Source organism: Bufo bufo, chromosome 5 (genome assembly GCF_905171765.1).
Source record: "Bufo bufo chromosome 5, aBufBuf1.1, whole genome shotgun sequence".
Classification (NCBI taxonomy): domain Eukaryota; kingdom Metazoa; phylum Chordata; class Amphibia; order Anura; family Bufonidae; genus Bufo; species Bufo bufo.
The window spans coordinates 565,677,800-565,691,445 of NC_053393.1; the positions used below are offsets into that span (position 1 = coordinate 565,677,800).

Here is a 13,646-nt window from a genome sequence, read left to right on the forward strand (position 1 = left end):
AAAACTAAAAGGATAAAAGCCACAATCCGGCATCAAAGACCTTTGGGAGTCCAGGTGAAGGATACTTCAGCCACAGGCAACCTCACCAAATCACACTGTTTACAAGGGACCTGAAGCAGAGTCACCGACCAGAACTTCTGATACAGAACCTTCAAGCTAAACCCGGCCAAACCTATTAACCGTGGATCAGCAGGATTCCTCTAAATGGCAGAAGACTGTCTTCTGTCCGGATGTATGTGCCGCAACTGGAACCATCATCAGTACAAGCTGTGAGTTGTGTCCGACCACTGTCTACTCCAATCTTACCACTACTGGTTGTACCACCATTAACGGTACTGGCATCACGACAAATACCACCAAGGGACCCAGCCGCCACAAGCACCCTAAGCACCCCTGCCACCAAGGGCACCTCAACCTCCATCTTGGCTGGTGCTCCCCTACCACGGAGCGTGCCCCGGAGGATTTCGTGCTGTCCACCTCATCACTGTGCTGCCGGCCCCGGGAGGCTTTCTGCTAACCGCGAGTAACCGATGAACTGTGTTATTACTGAGCCCCTCATCGGCCCACCGTGCACCTCAACCTCCATCTTGGCTGATGCTCCCCTACCACGGAGCGTGCCCCGGAGGATTTCGTGCTGTCCACCTCATCACTGTGCTGGCGGCCCAGGGAGGCTTTCTGCTAACCGGGAGTAAACCGATGAACTGTGTTATTACTGACCCCTCATCGGCCCACCGTGCACCTCAACCTCCATCTTGGCTGGTGCTCCCCTACCACAGAGCGTGCCCCGGAGGATTTCGTGCTGTCCACCTCATCACTGTGCTGGCGGCCCAGGGAGGCTTTCTGCTAACCGGGAGTAAACCGATGAACTGTATTATTACTGACCCCTCATCGGCCCACCGTGCACCTCAACCTCCATCTTGACTGGTGCTCCCCTACCACGGAGCGTGCCCCGGAGGATTTCGTGCTGTCCTCCTCAACACTGTGCTGCCGGCCCAGGGAGGCTTTCTGCTAACCGCGAGTAACCCGATGAACTGTGTTATTACTGACCCCTCATCGGCCCACCGTGCACCTCAACCTCCATCTTGACTGGTGCTCCCCTACCACGGAGCGTGCCCCGGAGGATTTCGTGCTGTCCACCTCATCACTGCGCTGCCGGCCCCGGGAGGCTTTCTGCTAACCGCGAGTAACCGATGAACTGTGTTATTACTGAGCCCCTCATCGGCCCACCGTGCACCTCAACCTCCATCTTGACTGGTGCTCCCCTACCACGGAGCGTGCCCCGGAGGATTTCGTGCTGTCCACCTCATCACTGCGCTGCCGGCCCCGGGAGGCTTTCTGCTAACCGCGAGTAACCGATGAACTGTGTTATTACTGAGCCCCTCATCGGCCCACCGTGCACCTCAACCTCCATCTTGACTGGTGCTCCCCTACCACGGAGCGTGCCCCGGAGGATTTCGTGCTGTCCACCTCATCACTGCGCTGCCGGCCCCGGGAGGCTTTCTGCTAACCGTGAGTAACCGATGAACTGTGTTATTACTGACCCCTCATCGGCCCACCGTGCACCTCAACCTCCATCTTGGCTGGTGCTCCCTACCACGGAGCGTGCCCCGGAGGATTTCGTGCTGTCCACCTCATCACTGTGCTGCCGGCCCAGGGAGGCTTTCTGCTAACCGCGAGTAACCGATGAACTGTGTGTTTATTACTGAGCCCCTCATCGGCCCACCGTGCACCTCAACCTCCATCTTGACTGGTGCTCCCCTACCACAGAGCGTGCCCCGGAGGATTTCGTGCTGTCCACCTCATCACTGTGCTGCCGGCCCCGGGAGGCTTTCTGCTAACCGTGAGTAACCGATGAACTGTGTTATTACTGAGCCCCTCATCGGCCCACCGTGCACCTCAACCTCCATCTTGGCTGGTGCTCCCCTACCACAGAGCATGCCCCGGAGGATTTCGTGCTGTCCACCTAATCACTGCGCTGCCGGCCCAGGGAGGCTTTCTGCTAACCGCGAGTAACCGATGAACTGTGTGTTATTACTGAGCCCCTCATCGGCCCACCGTGCACCTCAACCTCCATCTTGGCTGGTGCTCCCTACCACGGAGCGTTCCCCGGAGGATTTCGTGCTGTCCACCTCATCACTGTGCTGCCGGCCCAGGGAGGCTTTCTGCTAACCGCGAGTAACCGATGAACTGTGTTATTACTGAGCCCCTCATCGGCCCACCGTGCACCTCAACCTCCATCTTGACTGGTGCTCCCCTACCACAGAGTGTGCCCCGGAGGATTTCGTGCTGTCCACCTCATCACTGTGCTGCCGGCCCCGGGAGGCTTTCTGCTAACCGCGAGTAACCCGATGAACTGTGTTATTACTGAGCCCCTCATCGGCCCACCGTGCACCTTAACCTCCATCTTGACTGGTGCTCCCTACCACAGAGCGTGCCCCGGAGGATTTCGTGCCGTCCACCTAATCACTGCGCTGCCGGCCCAGGGAGGCTTTCTGCTAACCGCGAGTAACCGATGAACTGTGTGTTATTACTGACCCCTCATCGGCCCACCGTGCACCTCAACCTCCATCTTGACTGGTGCTCCCCTACCACAGAGTGTGCCCCGGAGGATTTCGTGCTGTCCACCTCATCACTGTGCTGGCGGCCCAGGGAGGCTTTCTGCTAACCGGGAGTAACCGATGAACTGTGTTATTACTGAGCCCCTCATCGGCCCACCGTGCACCTCACGTGTCGCCCCTGCGGTTCTGGCTGGCTGCATATCTTTTATTGGCGTCACGAACAGGATATTAACCCTTGCGCCATATTTGAGAGACTGTCGCATGTGAATAAGCCCCTTTACTCCATTGAGAGACTTTTACTTATTGCGCGCTGTGTTGGGCCACAGAACTGTTTAAAGTGTTTGGAAGTTGCAGGGAAGCGGTCTACCAGTCATCAGCATGAAAGTCGCAGCGTCAAAAGTGAGAAAATCAGACATTTGTGTGTTACTAAAACGGCTTGCTGTCATTGAATAGACTGTTTCTATACACTTACTGCGCCATCACTGTGGATGAGTTAGCGACACCCCCTGAAGAGCGGGAAAACCGAGTGCCGCCCACTTATGCAAAACTGTCCGGCCGGCCCGTCCTACCTTTGCTGTGTCAATTCCGAGAGGCCGAACCTATATGCAAACGCAGCGCCGCCTCCGCTGCCTGTAGCCGCATGAAAGTGAGAGGCCGCGCACGGGAGGAGAGTGTGACGTGCGTGTATACTGAACATCGCGAGATTTGGGTTAGCGGAGAGGATCGCATTGCTGGCCGTCCCCTAAGTAGACGTCGCGACCTGGGAGTACTCCGATTTGCCCCTGCTAATCCTAAGGGAGCATCGATAGTCAGGAGCGCTGTTCAGCCACTGTATTCAGCCGGCACCAGGTTTATTAAAGGGCCATACACCCGCAAAATAGCCGTTGCCCATAGCAACGCCACGCAAGAAAAAAGTGTCTACAGCCAGAGTTAACATATTTAACCCTAATTCACCTGCTGTCACCATGTCTGTGCCGGAGGATAACGTGCAGCCTGACCTCCGCGGACCCCCTGCGGCAGCCGGTCCCAGCGCAATACCAACTGCTGCAGCACCAAGCTTAATGCCTCTAACCGTGCCTTATTATTCTGGGCCCCTGGTTCCCCCGGTATTCTGGAGAGGTTCACACTTTAAGGGACTTTAGAGAGAAGATGCTTGATGTGTTCAGGTTGTTCCCTGTATCCCCAGAACTGCAGATGGAGATTGTCCTTGGAAGGAGCTGCTCTCCGAGAAGTGAAGTCCTGGCCAAGTTCAGAGAGGAGGACACTGGAGCAGATATTGGAACGTCTCTGAGGTGTTGTCTCTGTGCGGAGGTGTTATCTCTGTGTGGAGGTGTTGTCTCTGCACGGAGGTGTTATCTCTGCGCGGAGGTGTTATCTGGTCACTATATGGAGGTGTTATCTCTGCACGGAGGTGTTATCTCTGCGCGGAGGTGTTATCTGGTCACTATATGGAGGTGTTGTCTCTGTACGGAGGTGTTGTCTCTGTACGGAGGTGTTGTCTCTGTACGGAGGTGTTGTCTCTGTACGGAGGTGTTATCTCTGTACTGTTATCTCTGTACGGAGGTGTTATCTCTGTGTGGAGGTGTTATCTCTGTGTGGAGGTGTTATCTCTGTACTGTTATCTCTGTACGGAGGTGTTATCTCTGTGTGGAGGTGTTATCTCTGTGTGGAGGTGTTGTCTCTGTACTGTTATCTCTGTACGGAGGTGTTGTCTCTGTACGGAGGTGTTGTCTCTGTACGGAGGTGTTATCTCTGTACTGTTATCTCTGTACGGAGGTGTTGTCTCTGTGCGGAGGTGTTGTCTCTGTGCGGAGGTGTTGTCTCTGTGCAGAGGTGTTGTCTCTGCGCGGAGGTGTTGTCTCTGCGCGGAGGTGTTGTCTCTGCGCGGAGGTGTTGTCTCTGCGCGGAGGTGTTGTCTCTGTGCGGAGGTGTTATCTCTGTACGGAGGTGTTGTCTCTGAGGTGTTATCTCTGTACGGAGGTGTTATCTCTGTACGGAGGTGTTGTCTCTGTGCGGAGGTGTTGTCTCTGTGCGGAGGTGTTGTCTCTGTACGGAGGTGTTGTCTCTGTACGGAGGTGTTGTCTCTGTACGGAGGTGTTGTCTCTGTACGGAGGTGTTGTCTCTGTACGGAGGTGTTGTCTCTGTGCGGAGGTGTTGTCTCTGTGCGGAGGTGTTATCTCTGTGTGGAGGTGTTATCTCTGTGCGGAGGTGTTATCTCTGTGCGGAGGTGTTATCTCTGTGTGGAGGTGTTATCTCTGTGTGGAGGTGTTATCTCTGTGCGGAGGTGTTATCTCTGTGCGGAGGTGTTATCTCTGTGCGGAGGTGTTATCTCTGTATGGAGGTGTTATCTCTGTACGGAGGTGTTATCTCTGTGTGGAGGTGTTATCTCTGTACGGAGGTGTTATCTCTGTACGGAGGTGTTGTCTCTGAGGTGTTATCTCTGTGCGGAGGTGTTATCTCTGTGCGGAGGTGTTATCTCTGTGCGGAGGTGTTATCTCTGTGCGGAGGTGTTATCTCTGTGCGGAGGTGTTATCTCTGTGCGGAGGTGTTATCTCTGTGCGGAGGTGTTATCTCTGTGCGGAGGTGTTATCTCTGTGCGGAGGTGTTATCTCTGTGTGGAGGTGTTATCTCTGTGCGGAGGTGTTATCTCTGTGCGGAGGTGTTATCTCTGTATGGAGGTGTTATCTCTGTACGGAGGTGTTATCTCTGTGTGGAGGTGTTATCTCTGTACGGAGGTGTTATCTCTGTACGGAGGTGTTGTCTCTGAGGTGTTATCTCTGTGCGGAGGTGTTATCTCTGTGCGGAGGTGTTATCTCTGTGCGGAGGTGTTATCTCTGTGTGGAGGTGTTATCTCTGTGTGGAGGTGTTATCTCTGTGCGGAGGTGTTATCTCTGTGCGGAGGTGTTATCTCTGTGTGGAGGTGTTATCTCTGTGTGGAGGTGTTATCTCTGTGTGGAGGTGTTATCTCTGTGTGGAGGTGTTATCTCTGTGCGGAGGTGTTATCTCTGTGTGGAGGTGTTATCTCTGTGTGGAGGTGTTATCTCTGTGTGGAGGTGTTATCTCTGTGCGGAGGTGTTATCTCTGTACGGAGGTGTTGTCTCTGAGGTGTTATCTCTGTGCGGAGGTGTTATCTCTGTGTGGAGGTGTTATCTCTGTGTGGAGGTGTTATCTCTGTACGGAGGTGTTATCTCTGAGGTGTTATCTCTGTGCGGAGGTGTTATCTCTGTGTGGAGGTGTTATCTCTGTGTGGAGGTGTTATCTCTGTACGGAGGTGTTGTCTCTGAGGTGTTATCTCTGTGCGGAGGTGTTATCTCTGTGCGGAGGTGTTATCTCTGTGCGGAGGTGTTATCTCTGTGTGGAGGTGTTATCTCTGTGTGGAGGTGTTATCTCTGTGCGGAGGTGTTATCTCTGTGCGGAGGTGTTATCTCTGTGTGGAGGTGTTATCTCTGTGTGGAGGTGTTATCTCTGTGTGGAGGTGTTATCTCTGTGTGGAGGTGTTATCTCTGTGTGGAGGTGTTATCTCTGTGTGGAGGTGTTATCTCTGTGCGGAGGTGTTATCTCTGTACGGAGGTGTTATCTGGTCACTATATGGAGGTGTTGTCTCTGTACGGAGGTGTTATCTCTGTGCGGAGGTGTTATCTCTGTGCGGAGGTGTTATCTCTGTGCGGAGGTGTTATCTCTGTGTGGAGGTGTTATCTCTGTGTGGAGGTGTTATCTCTGTGTGGAGGTGTTATCTCTGTGTGGAGGTGTTATCTCTGTACGGAGGTGTTATCTCTGTACGGAGGTGTTATCTGGTCACTATATGGAGGTGTTGTCTCTGTACGGAGGTGTTATCTCTGTGCGGAGGTGTTATCTCTGTGCGGAGGTGTTATCTCTGTGCGGAGGTGTTATCTCTGTCCGGAGGTGTTATCTCTGTCCGGAGGTGTTATCTCTGTGCGGAGGTGTTATCTCTGTGCGGAGGTGTTATCTCTGTCCGGAGGTGTTATCTCTGTGCGGAGGTGTTATCTCTGTGCGGAGGTGTTATCTCTGTCCGGAGGTGTTATCTCTGTGCGGAGGTGTTATCTCTGTGCGGAGGTGTTATCTCTGTGCGGAGGTGTTATCTCTGTGCGGAGGTGTTATCTCTGTGCGGAGGTGTTATCTCTGTGTGGAGGTGTTATCTCTGTGCGGAGGTGTTATCTCTGTGCGGAGGTGTTATCTCTGTGCGGAGGTGTTATCTCTGTGCGGAGGTGTTATCCGGTCACTGTATGGCAGTATTAGTTTGTCACCATATGGTGGTGTTATTTAACCGCCTCCGGACCGCCTAACGCAGATTCGCGTTCCGGAGGCGGCAGCTCTGCGCACAGTCACGCATATACGCGTCATCTCGCAAGACGCGAGAATTCCTGTGAACGCGCGCACACAGGAACGGAAGGTAAGAGAGTGGATCTCCAGCCTGCCAGCGGCAATCGTTCGCTGGCAGGCTGGAGATGGGATTTTTTTAACCCCTAACAGGTATATTAGACGAGGTTTTGATAACAGCGTCTAATATACCTGCTACCTGGTCCTCTGGTGGTCCCCTTTGTTTGGATCGACCACCAGAGGACACAGGTAGCTCAGTAAAGTAGCACCAAGCACCACTACACTACACTACACCCCCCCCCCGTCACTTATTAACCCCTGATCATCCCATATAGACTCCCTGATCACCCCCCTGTCATTGATCACCCCCCTGTCATTGATCACCCCCCCTGTCATTGATCACCCCCCCTGTCATTGATCACCCCCCTGTCATTGATCACCCCCCTGTCATTGATCACCCCCCCTGTAAGGCTCCATTCAGAAGTCCGTATGATTTTTACGGATGCACTGATAGATGGATCGGATCCGCAAAACGCATCCGGACGTCTGAATGGAGCCTTACAGGGGCGTGATCAATGACAGGGGGGGTGATCAATGACAGGGGGGTGATCAATGACAGGGGGGGGTGATCAATGACAGGGGGGTGATCAATGACAGGGGGGGTGATCAATGACAGGGGGGGTGATCAATGACAGGGGGGGTGATCAATGACAGGGGGGGTGATCAATGAGAGGGGGGTGATCAATGACAGGGGGGGTGATCAATGACAGGGGGGGTGATCAATGACAGGGGGGTGATCAATGACAGGGGGTGATCAATGACAGGGGGGGTGATCAATGACAGGGGGGGTGATCAATGACAGGGGGGTGATCAATGACAGGGGGGTGATCAATGACAGGGGGGGTGATCAATGACAGGGGGGGTGATCAATGACAGGGGGGGTGATCAATGACAGGGGGGTGATCAATGACAGGGGGGGTGATCAATGACAGGGGGGTGATCAATGACAGGGGGGTGATCAATGACAGGGGGGGTGATCAATGACAGGGGGGTGATCAATGACAGGGGGGTGATCAATGACAGGGGGGGTGATCAATGAGAGGGGGGTGATCAATGACAGGGGGGTGATCAATGACAGGGGGGGTGATCAATGACAGGGGGGTGATCAATGACAGGGGGGGTGATCAATGACAGGGGGGTGATCAATGACAGGGGGGTGATCAATGACAGGGGGGTGATCAATGACAGGGGGGGTGATCAATGAGAGGGGGGTGATCAATGACAGGGGGGGTGATCAATGACAGGGGGGTGATCAATGACAGGGGGTGATCAATGACAGGGGGGGTGATCAATGACAGGGGGGGTGATCAATGACAGGGGGGGTGATCAATGACAGGGGGGTGATCAATGACAGGGGGGGTGATCAATGACAGGGGGGGTGATCAATGAGAGGGGGGTGATCAATGACAGGGGGGTGATCAATGACAGGGGGGGTGATCAATGACAGGGGGGTGATCAATGACAGGGGGGTGATCAATGACAGGGGGGGTGATCACCCCATATAGGACTATCTTACTTTACATAATCTCCCTAACACGTGTTGGGACTTTATATATTTTTATTTACATTTGGTCCTAGGACCATAGGTGTCCCTGGGGTAACACGTGTTACTGATATAGTTTAAAATTTAACGTTTATTTCATGTCCATAAAAAACTAGAACGCTAAGTTGAAAGTATCAGTGCTTTGTATGTATAGATGATTATAGGGGTCTATTCTTTGTAAACCACTAGAGGGCACTCTTCACTTTGCCTGCTTTGTATGTATAGATGATTATAGGGGTCTATTCTTTGTAAACCACTAGGGGGCACCCTTCACTTTGCCTGCTTTGTATGTATAGATGATTATAGGGGGTCTATTCTTTGTAAACCACTAGGGGGCACCCTTCACTTTGCCTGCTTTGTATGTATAGATGATTATAGGGGGTCTATTCTTTGTAAACCACTAGGGGCACCCTTCACTTTGCCTGCTTTGTATGTATAGATGATTATAGGGGTCTATTCTTTGTAAACCACTAGAGGGCACCCTTCACTTTGCCTGCTTTGTATGTATAGATGATTATAGGGGTCTATTCTTTGTAAACCACTAGAGGGCACCCTTCACTTTGCCTGCTTTGTATGTATAGATGATTATAGGGGTCTATTCTTTGTAAACCACTAGAGGGCACCCTTCACTTTGCCTGCTTTGTATGTATAGATGATTATAGGGGTCTATTCTTTGTAAACCACTAGAGGGCACCCTTCACTTTGCCTGCTTTGTATGTATAGATGATTATAGGGGTCTATTCTTTGTAAACCACTAGGGGGCACCCTTCACTTTGCCTGCTTTGTATGTATAGATGATTATAGGGGTCTATTCTTTGTAAACCACTAGGGGGCACCCTTCACTTTGCCTGCTTTGTATGTATAGATGATTATAGGGGTCTATTCTTTGTAAACCACTAGAGGGCACCCTTCACTTTGCCTGCTTTGTATGTATAGATGATTATAGGGGTCTATTCTTTGTAAACCACTAGAGGGCACCCTTCACTTTGCCTGCTTTGTATGTATAGCTGATTATAGGGGTCTATTCTTTGTAAACCACTAGAGGGCACCCTTCACTTTGCCTGCTTTGTATGTATAGATGATTATAGGGGTCTATTCTTTGTAAACCACTAGGGGGCACCCTTCACTTTGCCTGCTTTGTATGTATAGATGATTATAGGGGGTCTATTCTTTGTAAACCACTAGAGGGCACCCTTCACTTTGCCTGCTTTGTATGTATAGATGATTATAGGGGTCTATTCTTTGTAAACCACTAGAGGGCACCCTTCACTTTGCCTGCTTTGTATGTATAGATGATTATAGGGGTCTATTCTTTGTAAACCACTAGAGGGCACCCTTCACTTTGCCTGCTTTGTATGTATAGATGATTATAGGGGTCTATTCTTTGTAAACCACTAGAGGGCACCCTTCACTTTGCCTGCTTTGTATGTATAGATGATTATAGGGGTCTATTCTTTGTAAACCACTAGAGGGCACCCTTCACTTTGCCTGCTTTGTATGTATAGATGATTATAGGGGTCTATTCTTTGTAAACCACTAGAGGGCACCCTTCACTTTGCCTGCTTTGTATGTATAGATGATAATAGGGGTCTATTCTTTGTAAACCACTAGGGGCACCCTTCCCTTTGCCTGCTTTGTATGTATAGATGATTATAGGGGTCTATTCTTTGTAAACCACTAGAGGGCACCCTTCACTTTGCCTGCTTTGTATGTATAGATGATTATAGGGGTCTATTCTTTGTAAACCACTAGAGGGCACCATTCACTTTGCCTGCTTTGTATGTATAGATGATTATAGGGGTCTATTCTTTGTAAACCACTAGAGGGCACCCTTCACTTTGCCTGCTTTGTATGTATAGATGATTATAGGGGTCTATTCTTTGTAAACCACTAGAGGGCACCCTTCACTTTGCCTGCTTTGTATGTATAGATGATTATAGGGGTCTATTCTTTGTAAACCACTAGAGGGCACCCTTCACTTTGCCTGCTTTGTATGTATAGATGATTATAGGGGTCTATTCTTTGTAAACCACTAGAGGGCACCCTTCACTTTGCCTGCTTTGTATGTATAGATGATTATAGGGGTCTATTCTTTGTAATCCACTAGAGGGCACCCTTCACTTTGCCTGCTTTGTATGTATAGATGATTATAGGGGTCTATTCTTTGTAAACCACTAGAGGGCACCCTTCACTTTGCCTGCTTTGTATGTATAGATGATTATAGGGGTCTATTCTTTGTAAACCACTAGAGGGCACCCTTCACTTTGCCTGCTTTGTATGTATAGATGATTATAGGGGTCTATTCTTTGTAAACCACTAGAGGGCACCCTTCACTTTGCCTGCTTTGTATGTATAGATGATTATAGGGGTCTATTCTTTGTAAACCACTAGAGGGCACCCTTCACTTTGCCTGCTTTGTATGTATAGATGATTATAGGGGTCTATTCTTTGTAAACCACTAGAGGGCACCCTTCACTTTGCCTGCTTTGTATGTATAGATGATTATAGGGGTCTATTCTTTGTAAACCACTAGAGGGCACCCTTCACTTTGCCTGCTTTGTATGTATAGATGATTATAGGGGTCTATTCTTTGTAAACCACTAGGGGGCACCCTTCACTTTGCCTGCTTTGTATGTATAGATGATTATAGGGGTCTATTCTTTGTAAACCACTAGAGGGCACCCTTCACTTTGCCTGCTTTGTATGTATAGATGATTATAGGGGTCTATTCTTTGTAAACCACTAGAGGGCACCCTTCACTTTGCCTGCTTTGTATGTATAGCTGATTATAGGGGTCTATTCTTTGTAAACCACTAGGGGGCACCCTTCACTTTGCCTGCTTTGTATGTATAGATGATTATAGGGGGTCTATTCTTTGTAAACCACTAGAGGGCACCCTTCACTTTGCCTGCTTTGTATGTATAGATGATTATAGGGGTCTATTCTTTGTAAACCACTAGAGGGCACCCTTCACTTTGCCTGCTTTGTATGTATAGATGATTATAGGGGTCTATTCTTTGTAAACCACTAGAGGGCACTCTTCACTTTGCCTGCTTTGTATGTATAGATGATTATAGGGGGTCTATTCTTTGTAAACCACTAGAGGGCACCCTTCACTTTGCCTGCTTTGTATGTATAGATGATTATAGGGGTCTATTCTTTGTAAACCACTAGAGGGCACCCTTCACTTTGCCTGCTTTGTATGTGTAGATGATTATAGGGGTCTATTCTTTGTAAACCACTAGAGGGCACCCTTCACTTTGCCTGCTTTGTATGTATAGATGATTATAGGGGTCTATTCTTTGTAAACCACTAGGGGCCCCCTTCACTTTGCCTGCTTTGTATGTATAGATGATTATAGGGGTCTATTCTTTGTAAACCACTAGAGGGCACCCTTCACTTTGCCTGCTTTGTATGTATAGATGATTATAGGGGTCTATTCTTTGTAAACCACTAGAGGGCACCCTTCACTTTGCCTGCTTTGTATGTATAGATGATTATAGGGGGTCTATTCTTTGTAAACCACTAGAGGGCACCCTTCACTTTGCCTGCTTTGTATGTATAGATGATTATAGGGGTCTATTCTTTGTAAACCACTAGAGGGCACCCTTCACTTTGCCTGCTTTGTATGTATAGATGATTATAGGGGTCTATTCTTTGTAAACCACTAGGGGGCACCCTTCACTTTGCCTGCTTTGTATGTATAGATGATTATAGGGGTCTATTCTTTGTAAACCACTAGGGGGCACCCTTCACTTTGCCTGCTTTGTATGTATAGATGATTATAGGGGTCTATTCTTTGTAAACCACTAGAGGGCACCCTTCACTTTGCCTGCTTTGTATGTATAGATGATTATAGGGGTCTATTCTTTGTAAACCACTAGAGGGCACCCTTCACTTTGCCTGCTTTGTATGTATAGCTGATTATAGGGGTCTATTCTTTGTAAACCACTAGAGGGCACCCTTCACTTTGCCTGCTTTGTATGTATAGATGATTATAGGGGTCTATTCTTTGTAAACCACTAGGGGGCACCCTTCACTTTGCCTGCTTTGTATGTATAGATGATTATAGGGGGTCTATTCTTTGTAAACCACTAGAGGGCACCCTTCACTTTGCCTGCTTTGTGTATATAGATGATTATAGGGGTCTATTCTTTGTAAACCACTAGGGGGCACCCTTCACTTTGCCTGCTTTGTATGTATAGATGATTATAGGGGTCTATTCTTTGTAATCCACTAGAGGGCACCCTTCACTTTGCCTGCTTTGTATGTATAGATGATTATAGGGGTCTATTCTTTGTAATCCACTAGAGGGCACTCTTCACTTTGCCTGCTTTGTATGTATAGATGATTATAGGGGGTCTATTCTTTGTAAACCACTAGAGGGCACCCTTCACTTTGCCTGCTTTGTATGTATAGATGATTATAGGGGTCTATTCTTTGTAAACCACTAGAGGGCACCCTTCACTTTGCCTGCTTTGTATGTATAGATGATTATAGGGGTCTATTCTTTGTAAACCACTAGGGGGCACCCTTCACTTTGCCTGCTTTGTATGTATAGATGATTATAGGGGTCTATTCTTTGTAAACCACTAGAGGGCACCCTTCACTTTGCCTGCTTTGTATGTATAGATGATTATAGGGGTCTATTCTTTGTAAACCACTAGAGGGCACCCTTCACTTTGCCTGCTTTGTATGTATAGCTGATTATAGGGGTCTATTCTTTGTAAACCACTAGAGGGCACTCTTCACTTTGCCTGCTTTGTATGTATAGATGATTATAGGGGTCTATTCTTTGTAAACCACTAGGGGGCACCCTTCACTTTGCCTGCTTTGTATGTATAGATGATTATAGGGGTCTATTCTTTGTAAACCACTAGAGGGCACCCTTCACTTTGCCTGCTTTGTATGTATAGATGATTATAGGGGTCTATTCTTTGTAAACCACTAGAGGGCACCCTTCACTTTGCCTGCTTTGTATGTATAGCTGATTATAGGGGTCTATTCTTTGTAAACCACTAGGGGGCACCCTTCACTTTGCCTGCTTTATATGTATAGATGATTATAGGGGGTCTATTCTTTGTAAACCACTAGAGGGCACCCTTCACTTTGCCTGCTTTGTATGTATAGATGATTATAGGGGTCTA

At 49.2% G+C, this 13,646-nt stretch overlaps 1 protein-coding gene across 1 annotated transcript in view; it reads right to left on the bottom strand.

Annotated features, from left to right (window-relative positions):
- The window catches only part of LOC121002667 (ankyrin repeat and SOCS box protein 10-like), a 178,125-nt gene that overhangs the window by 25,033 nt on the left and 139,446 nt on the right, over positions 1-13,646 (bottom strand). The gene's annotated exons all lie outside the window — the stretch shown is intronic.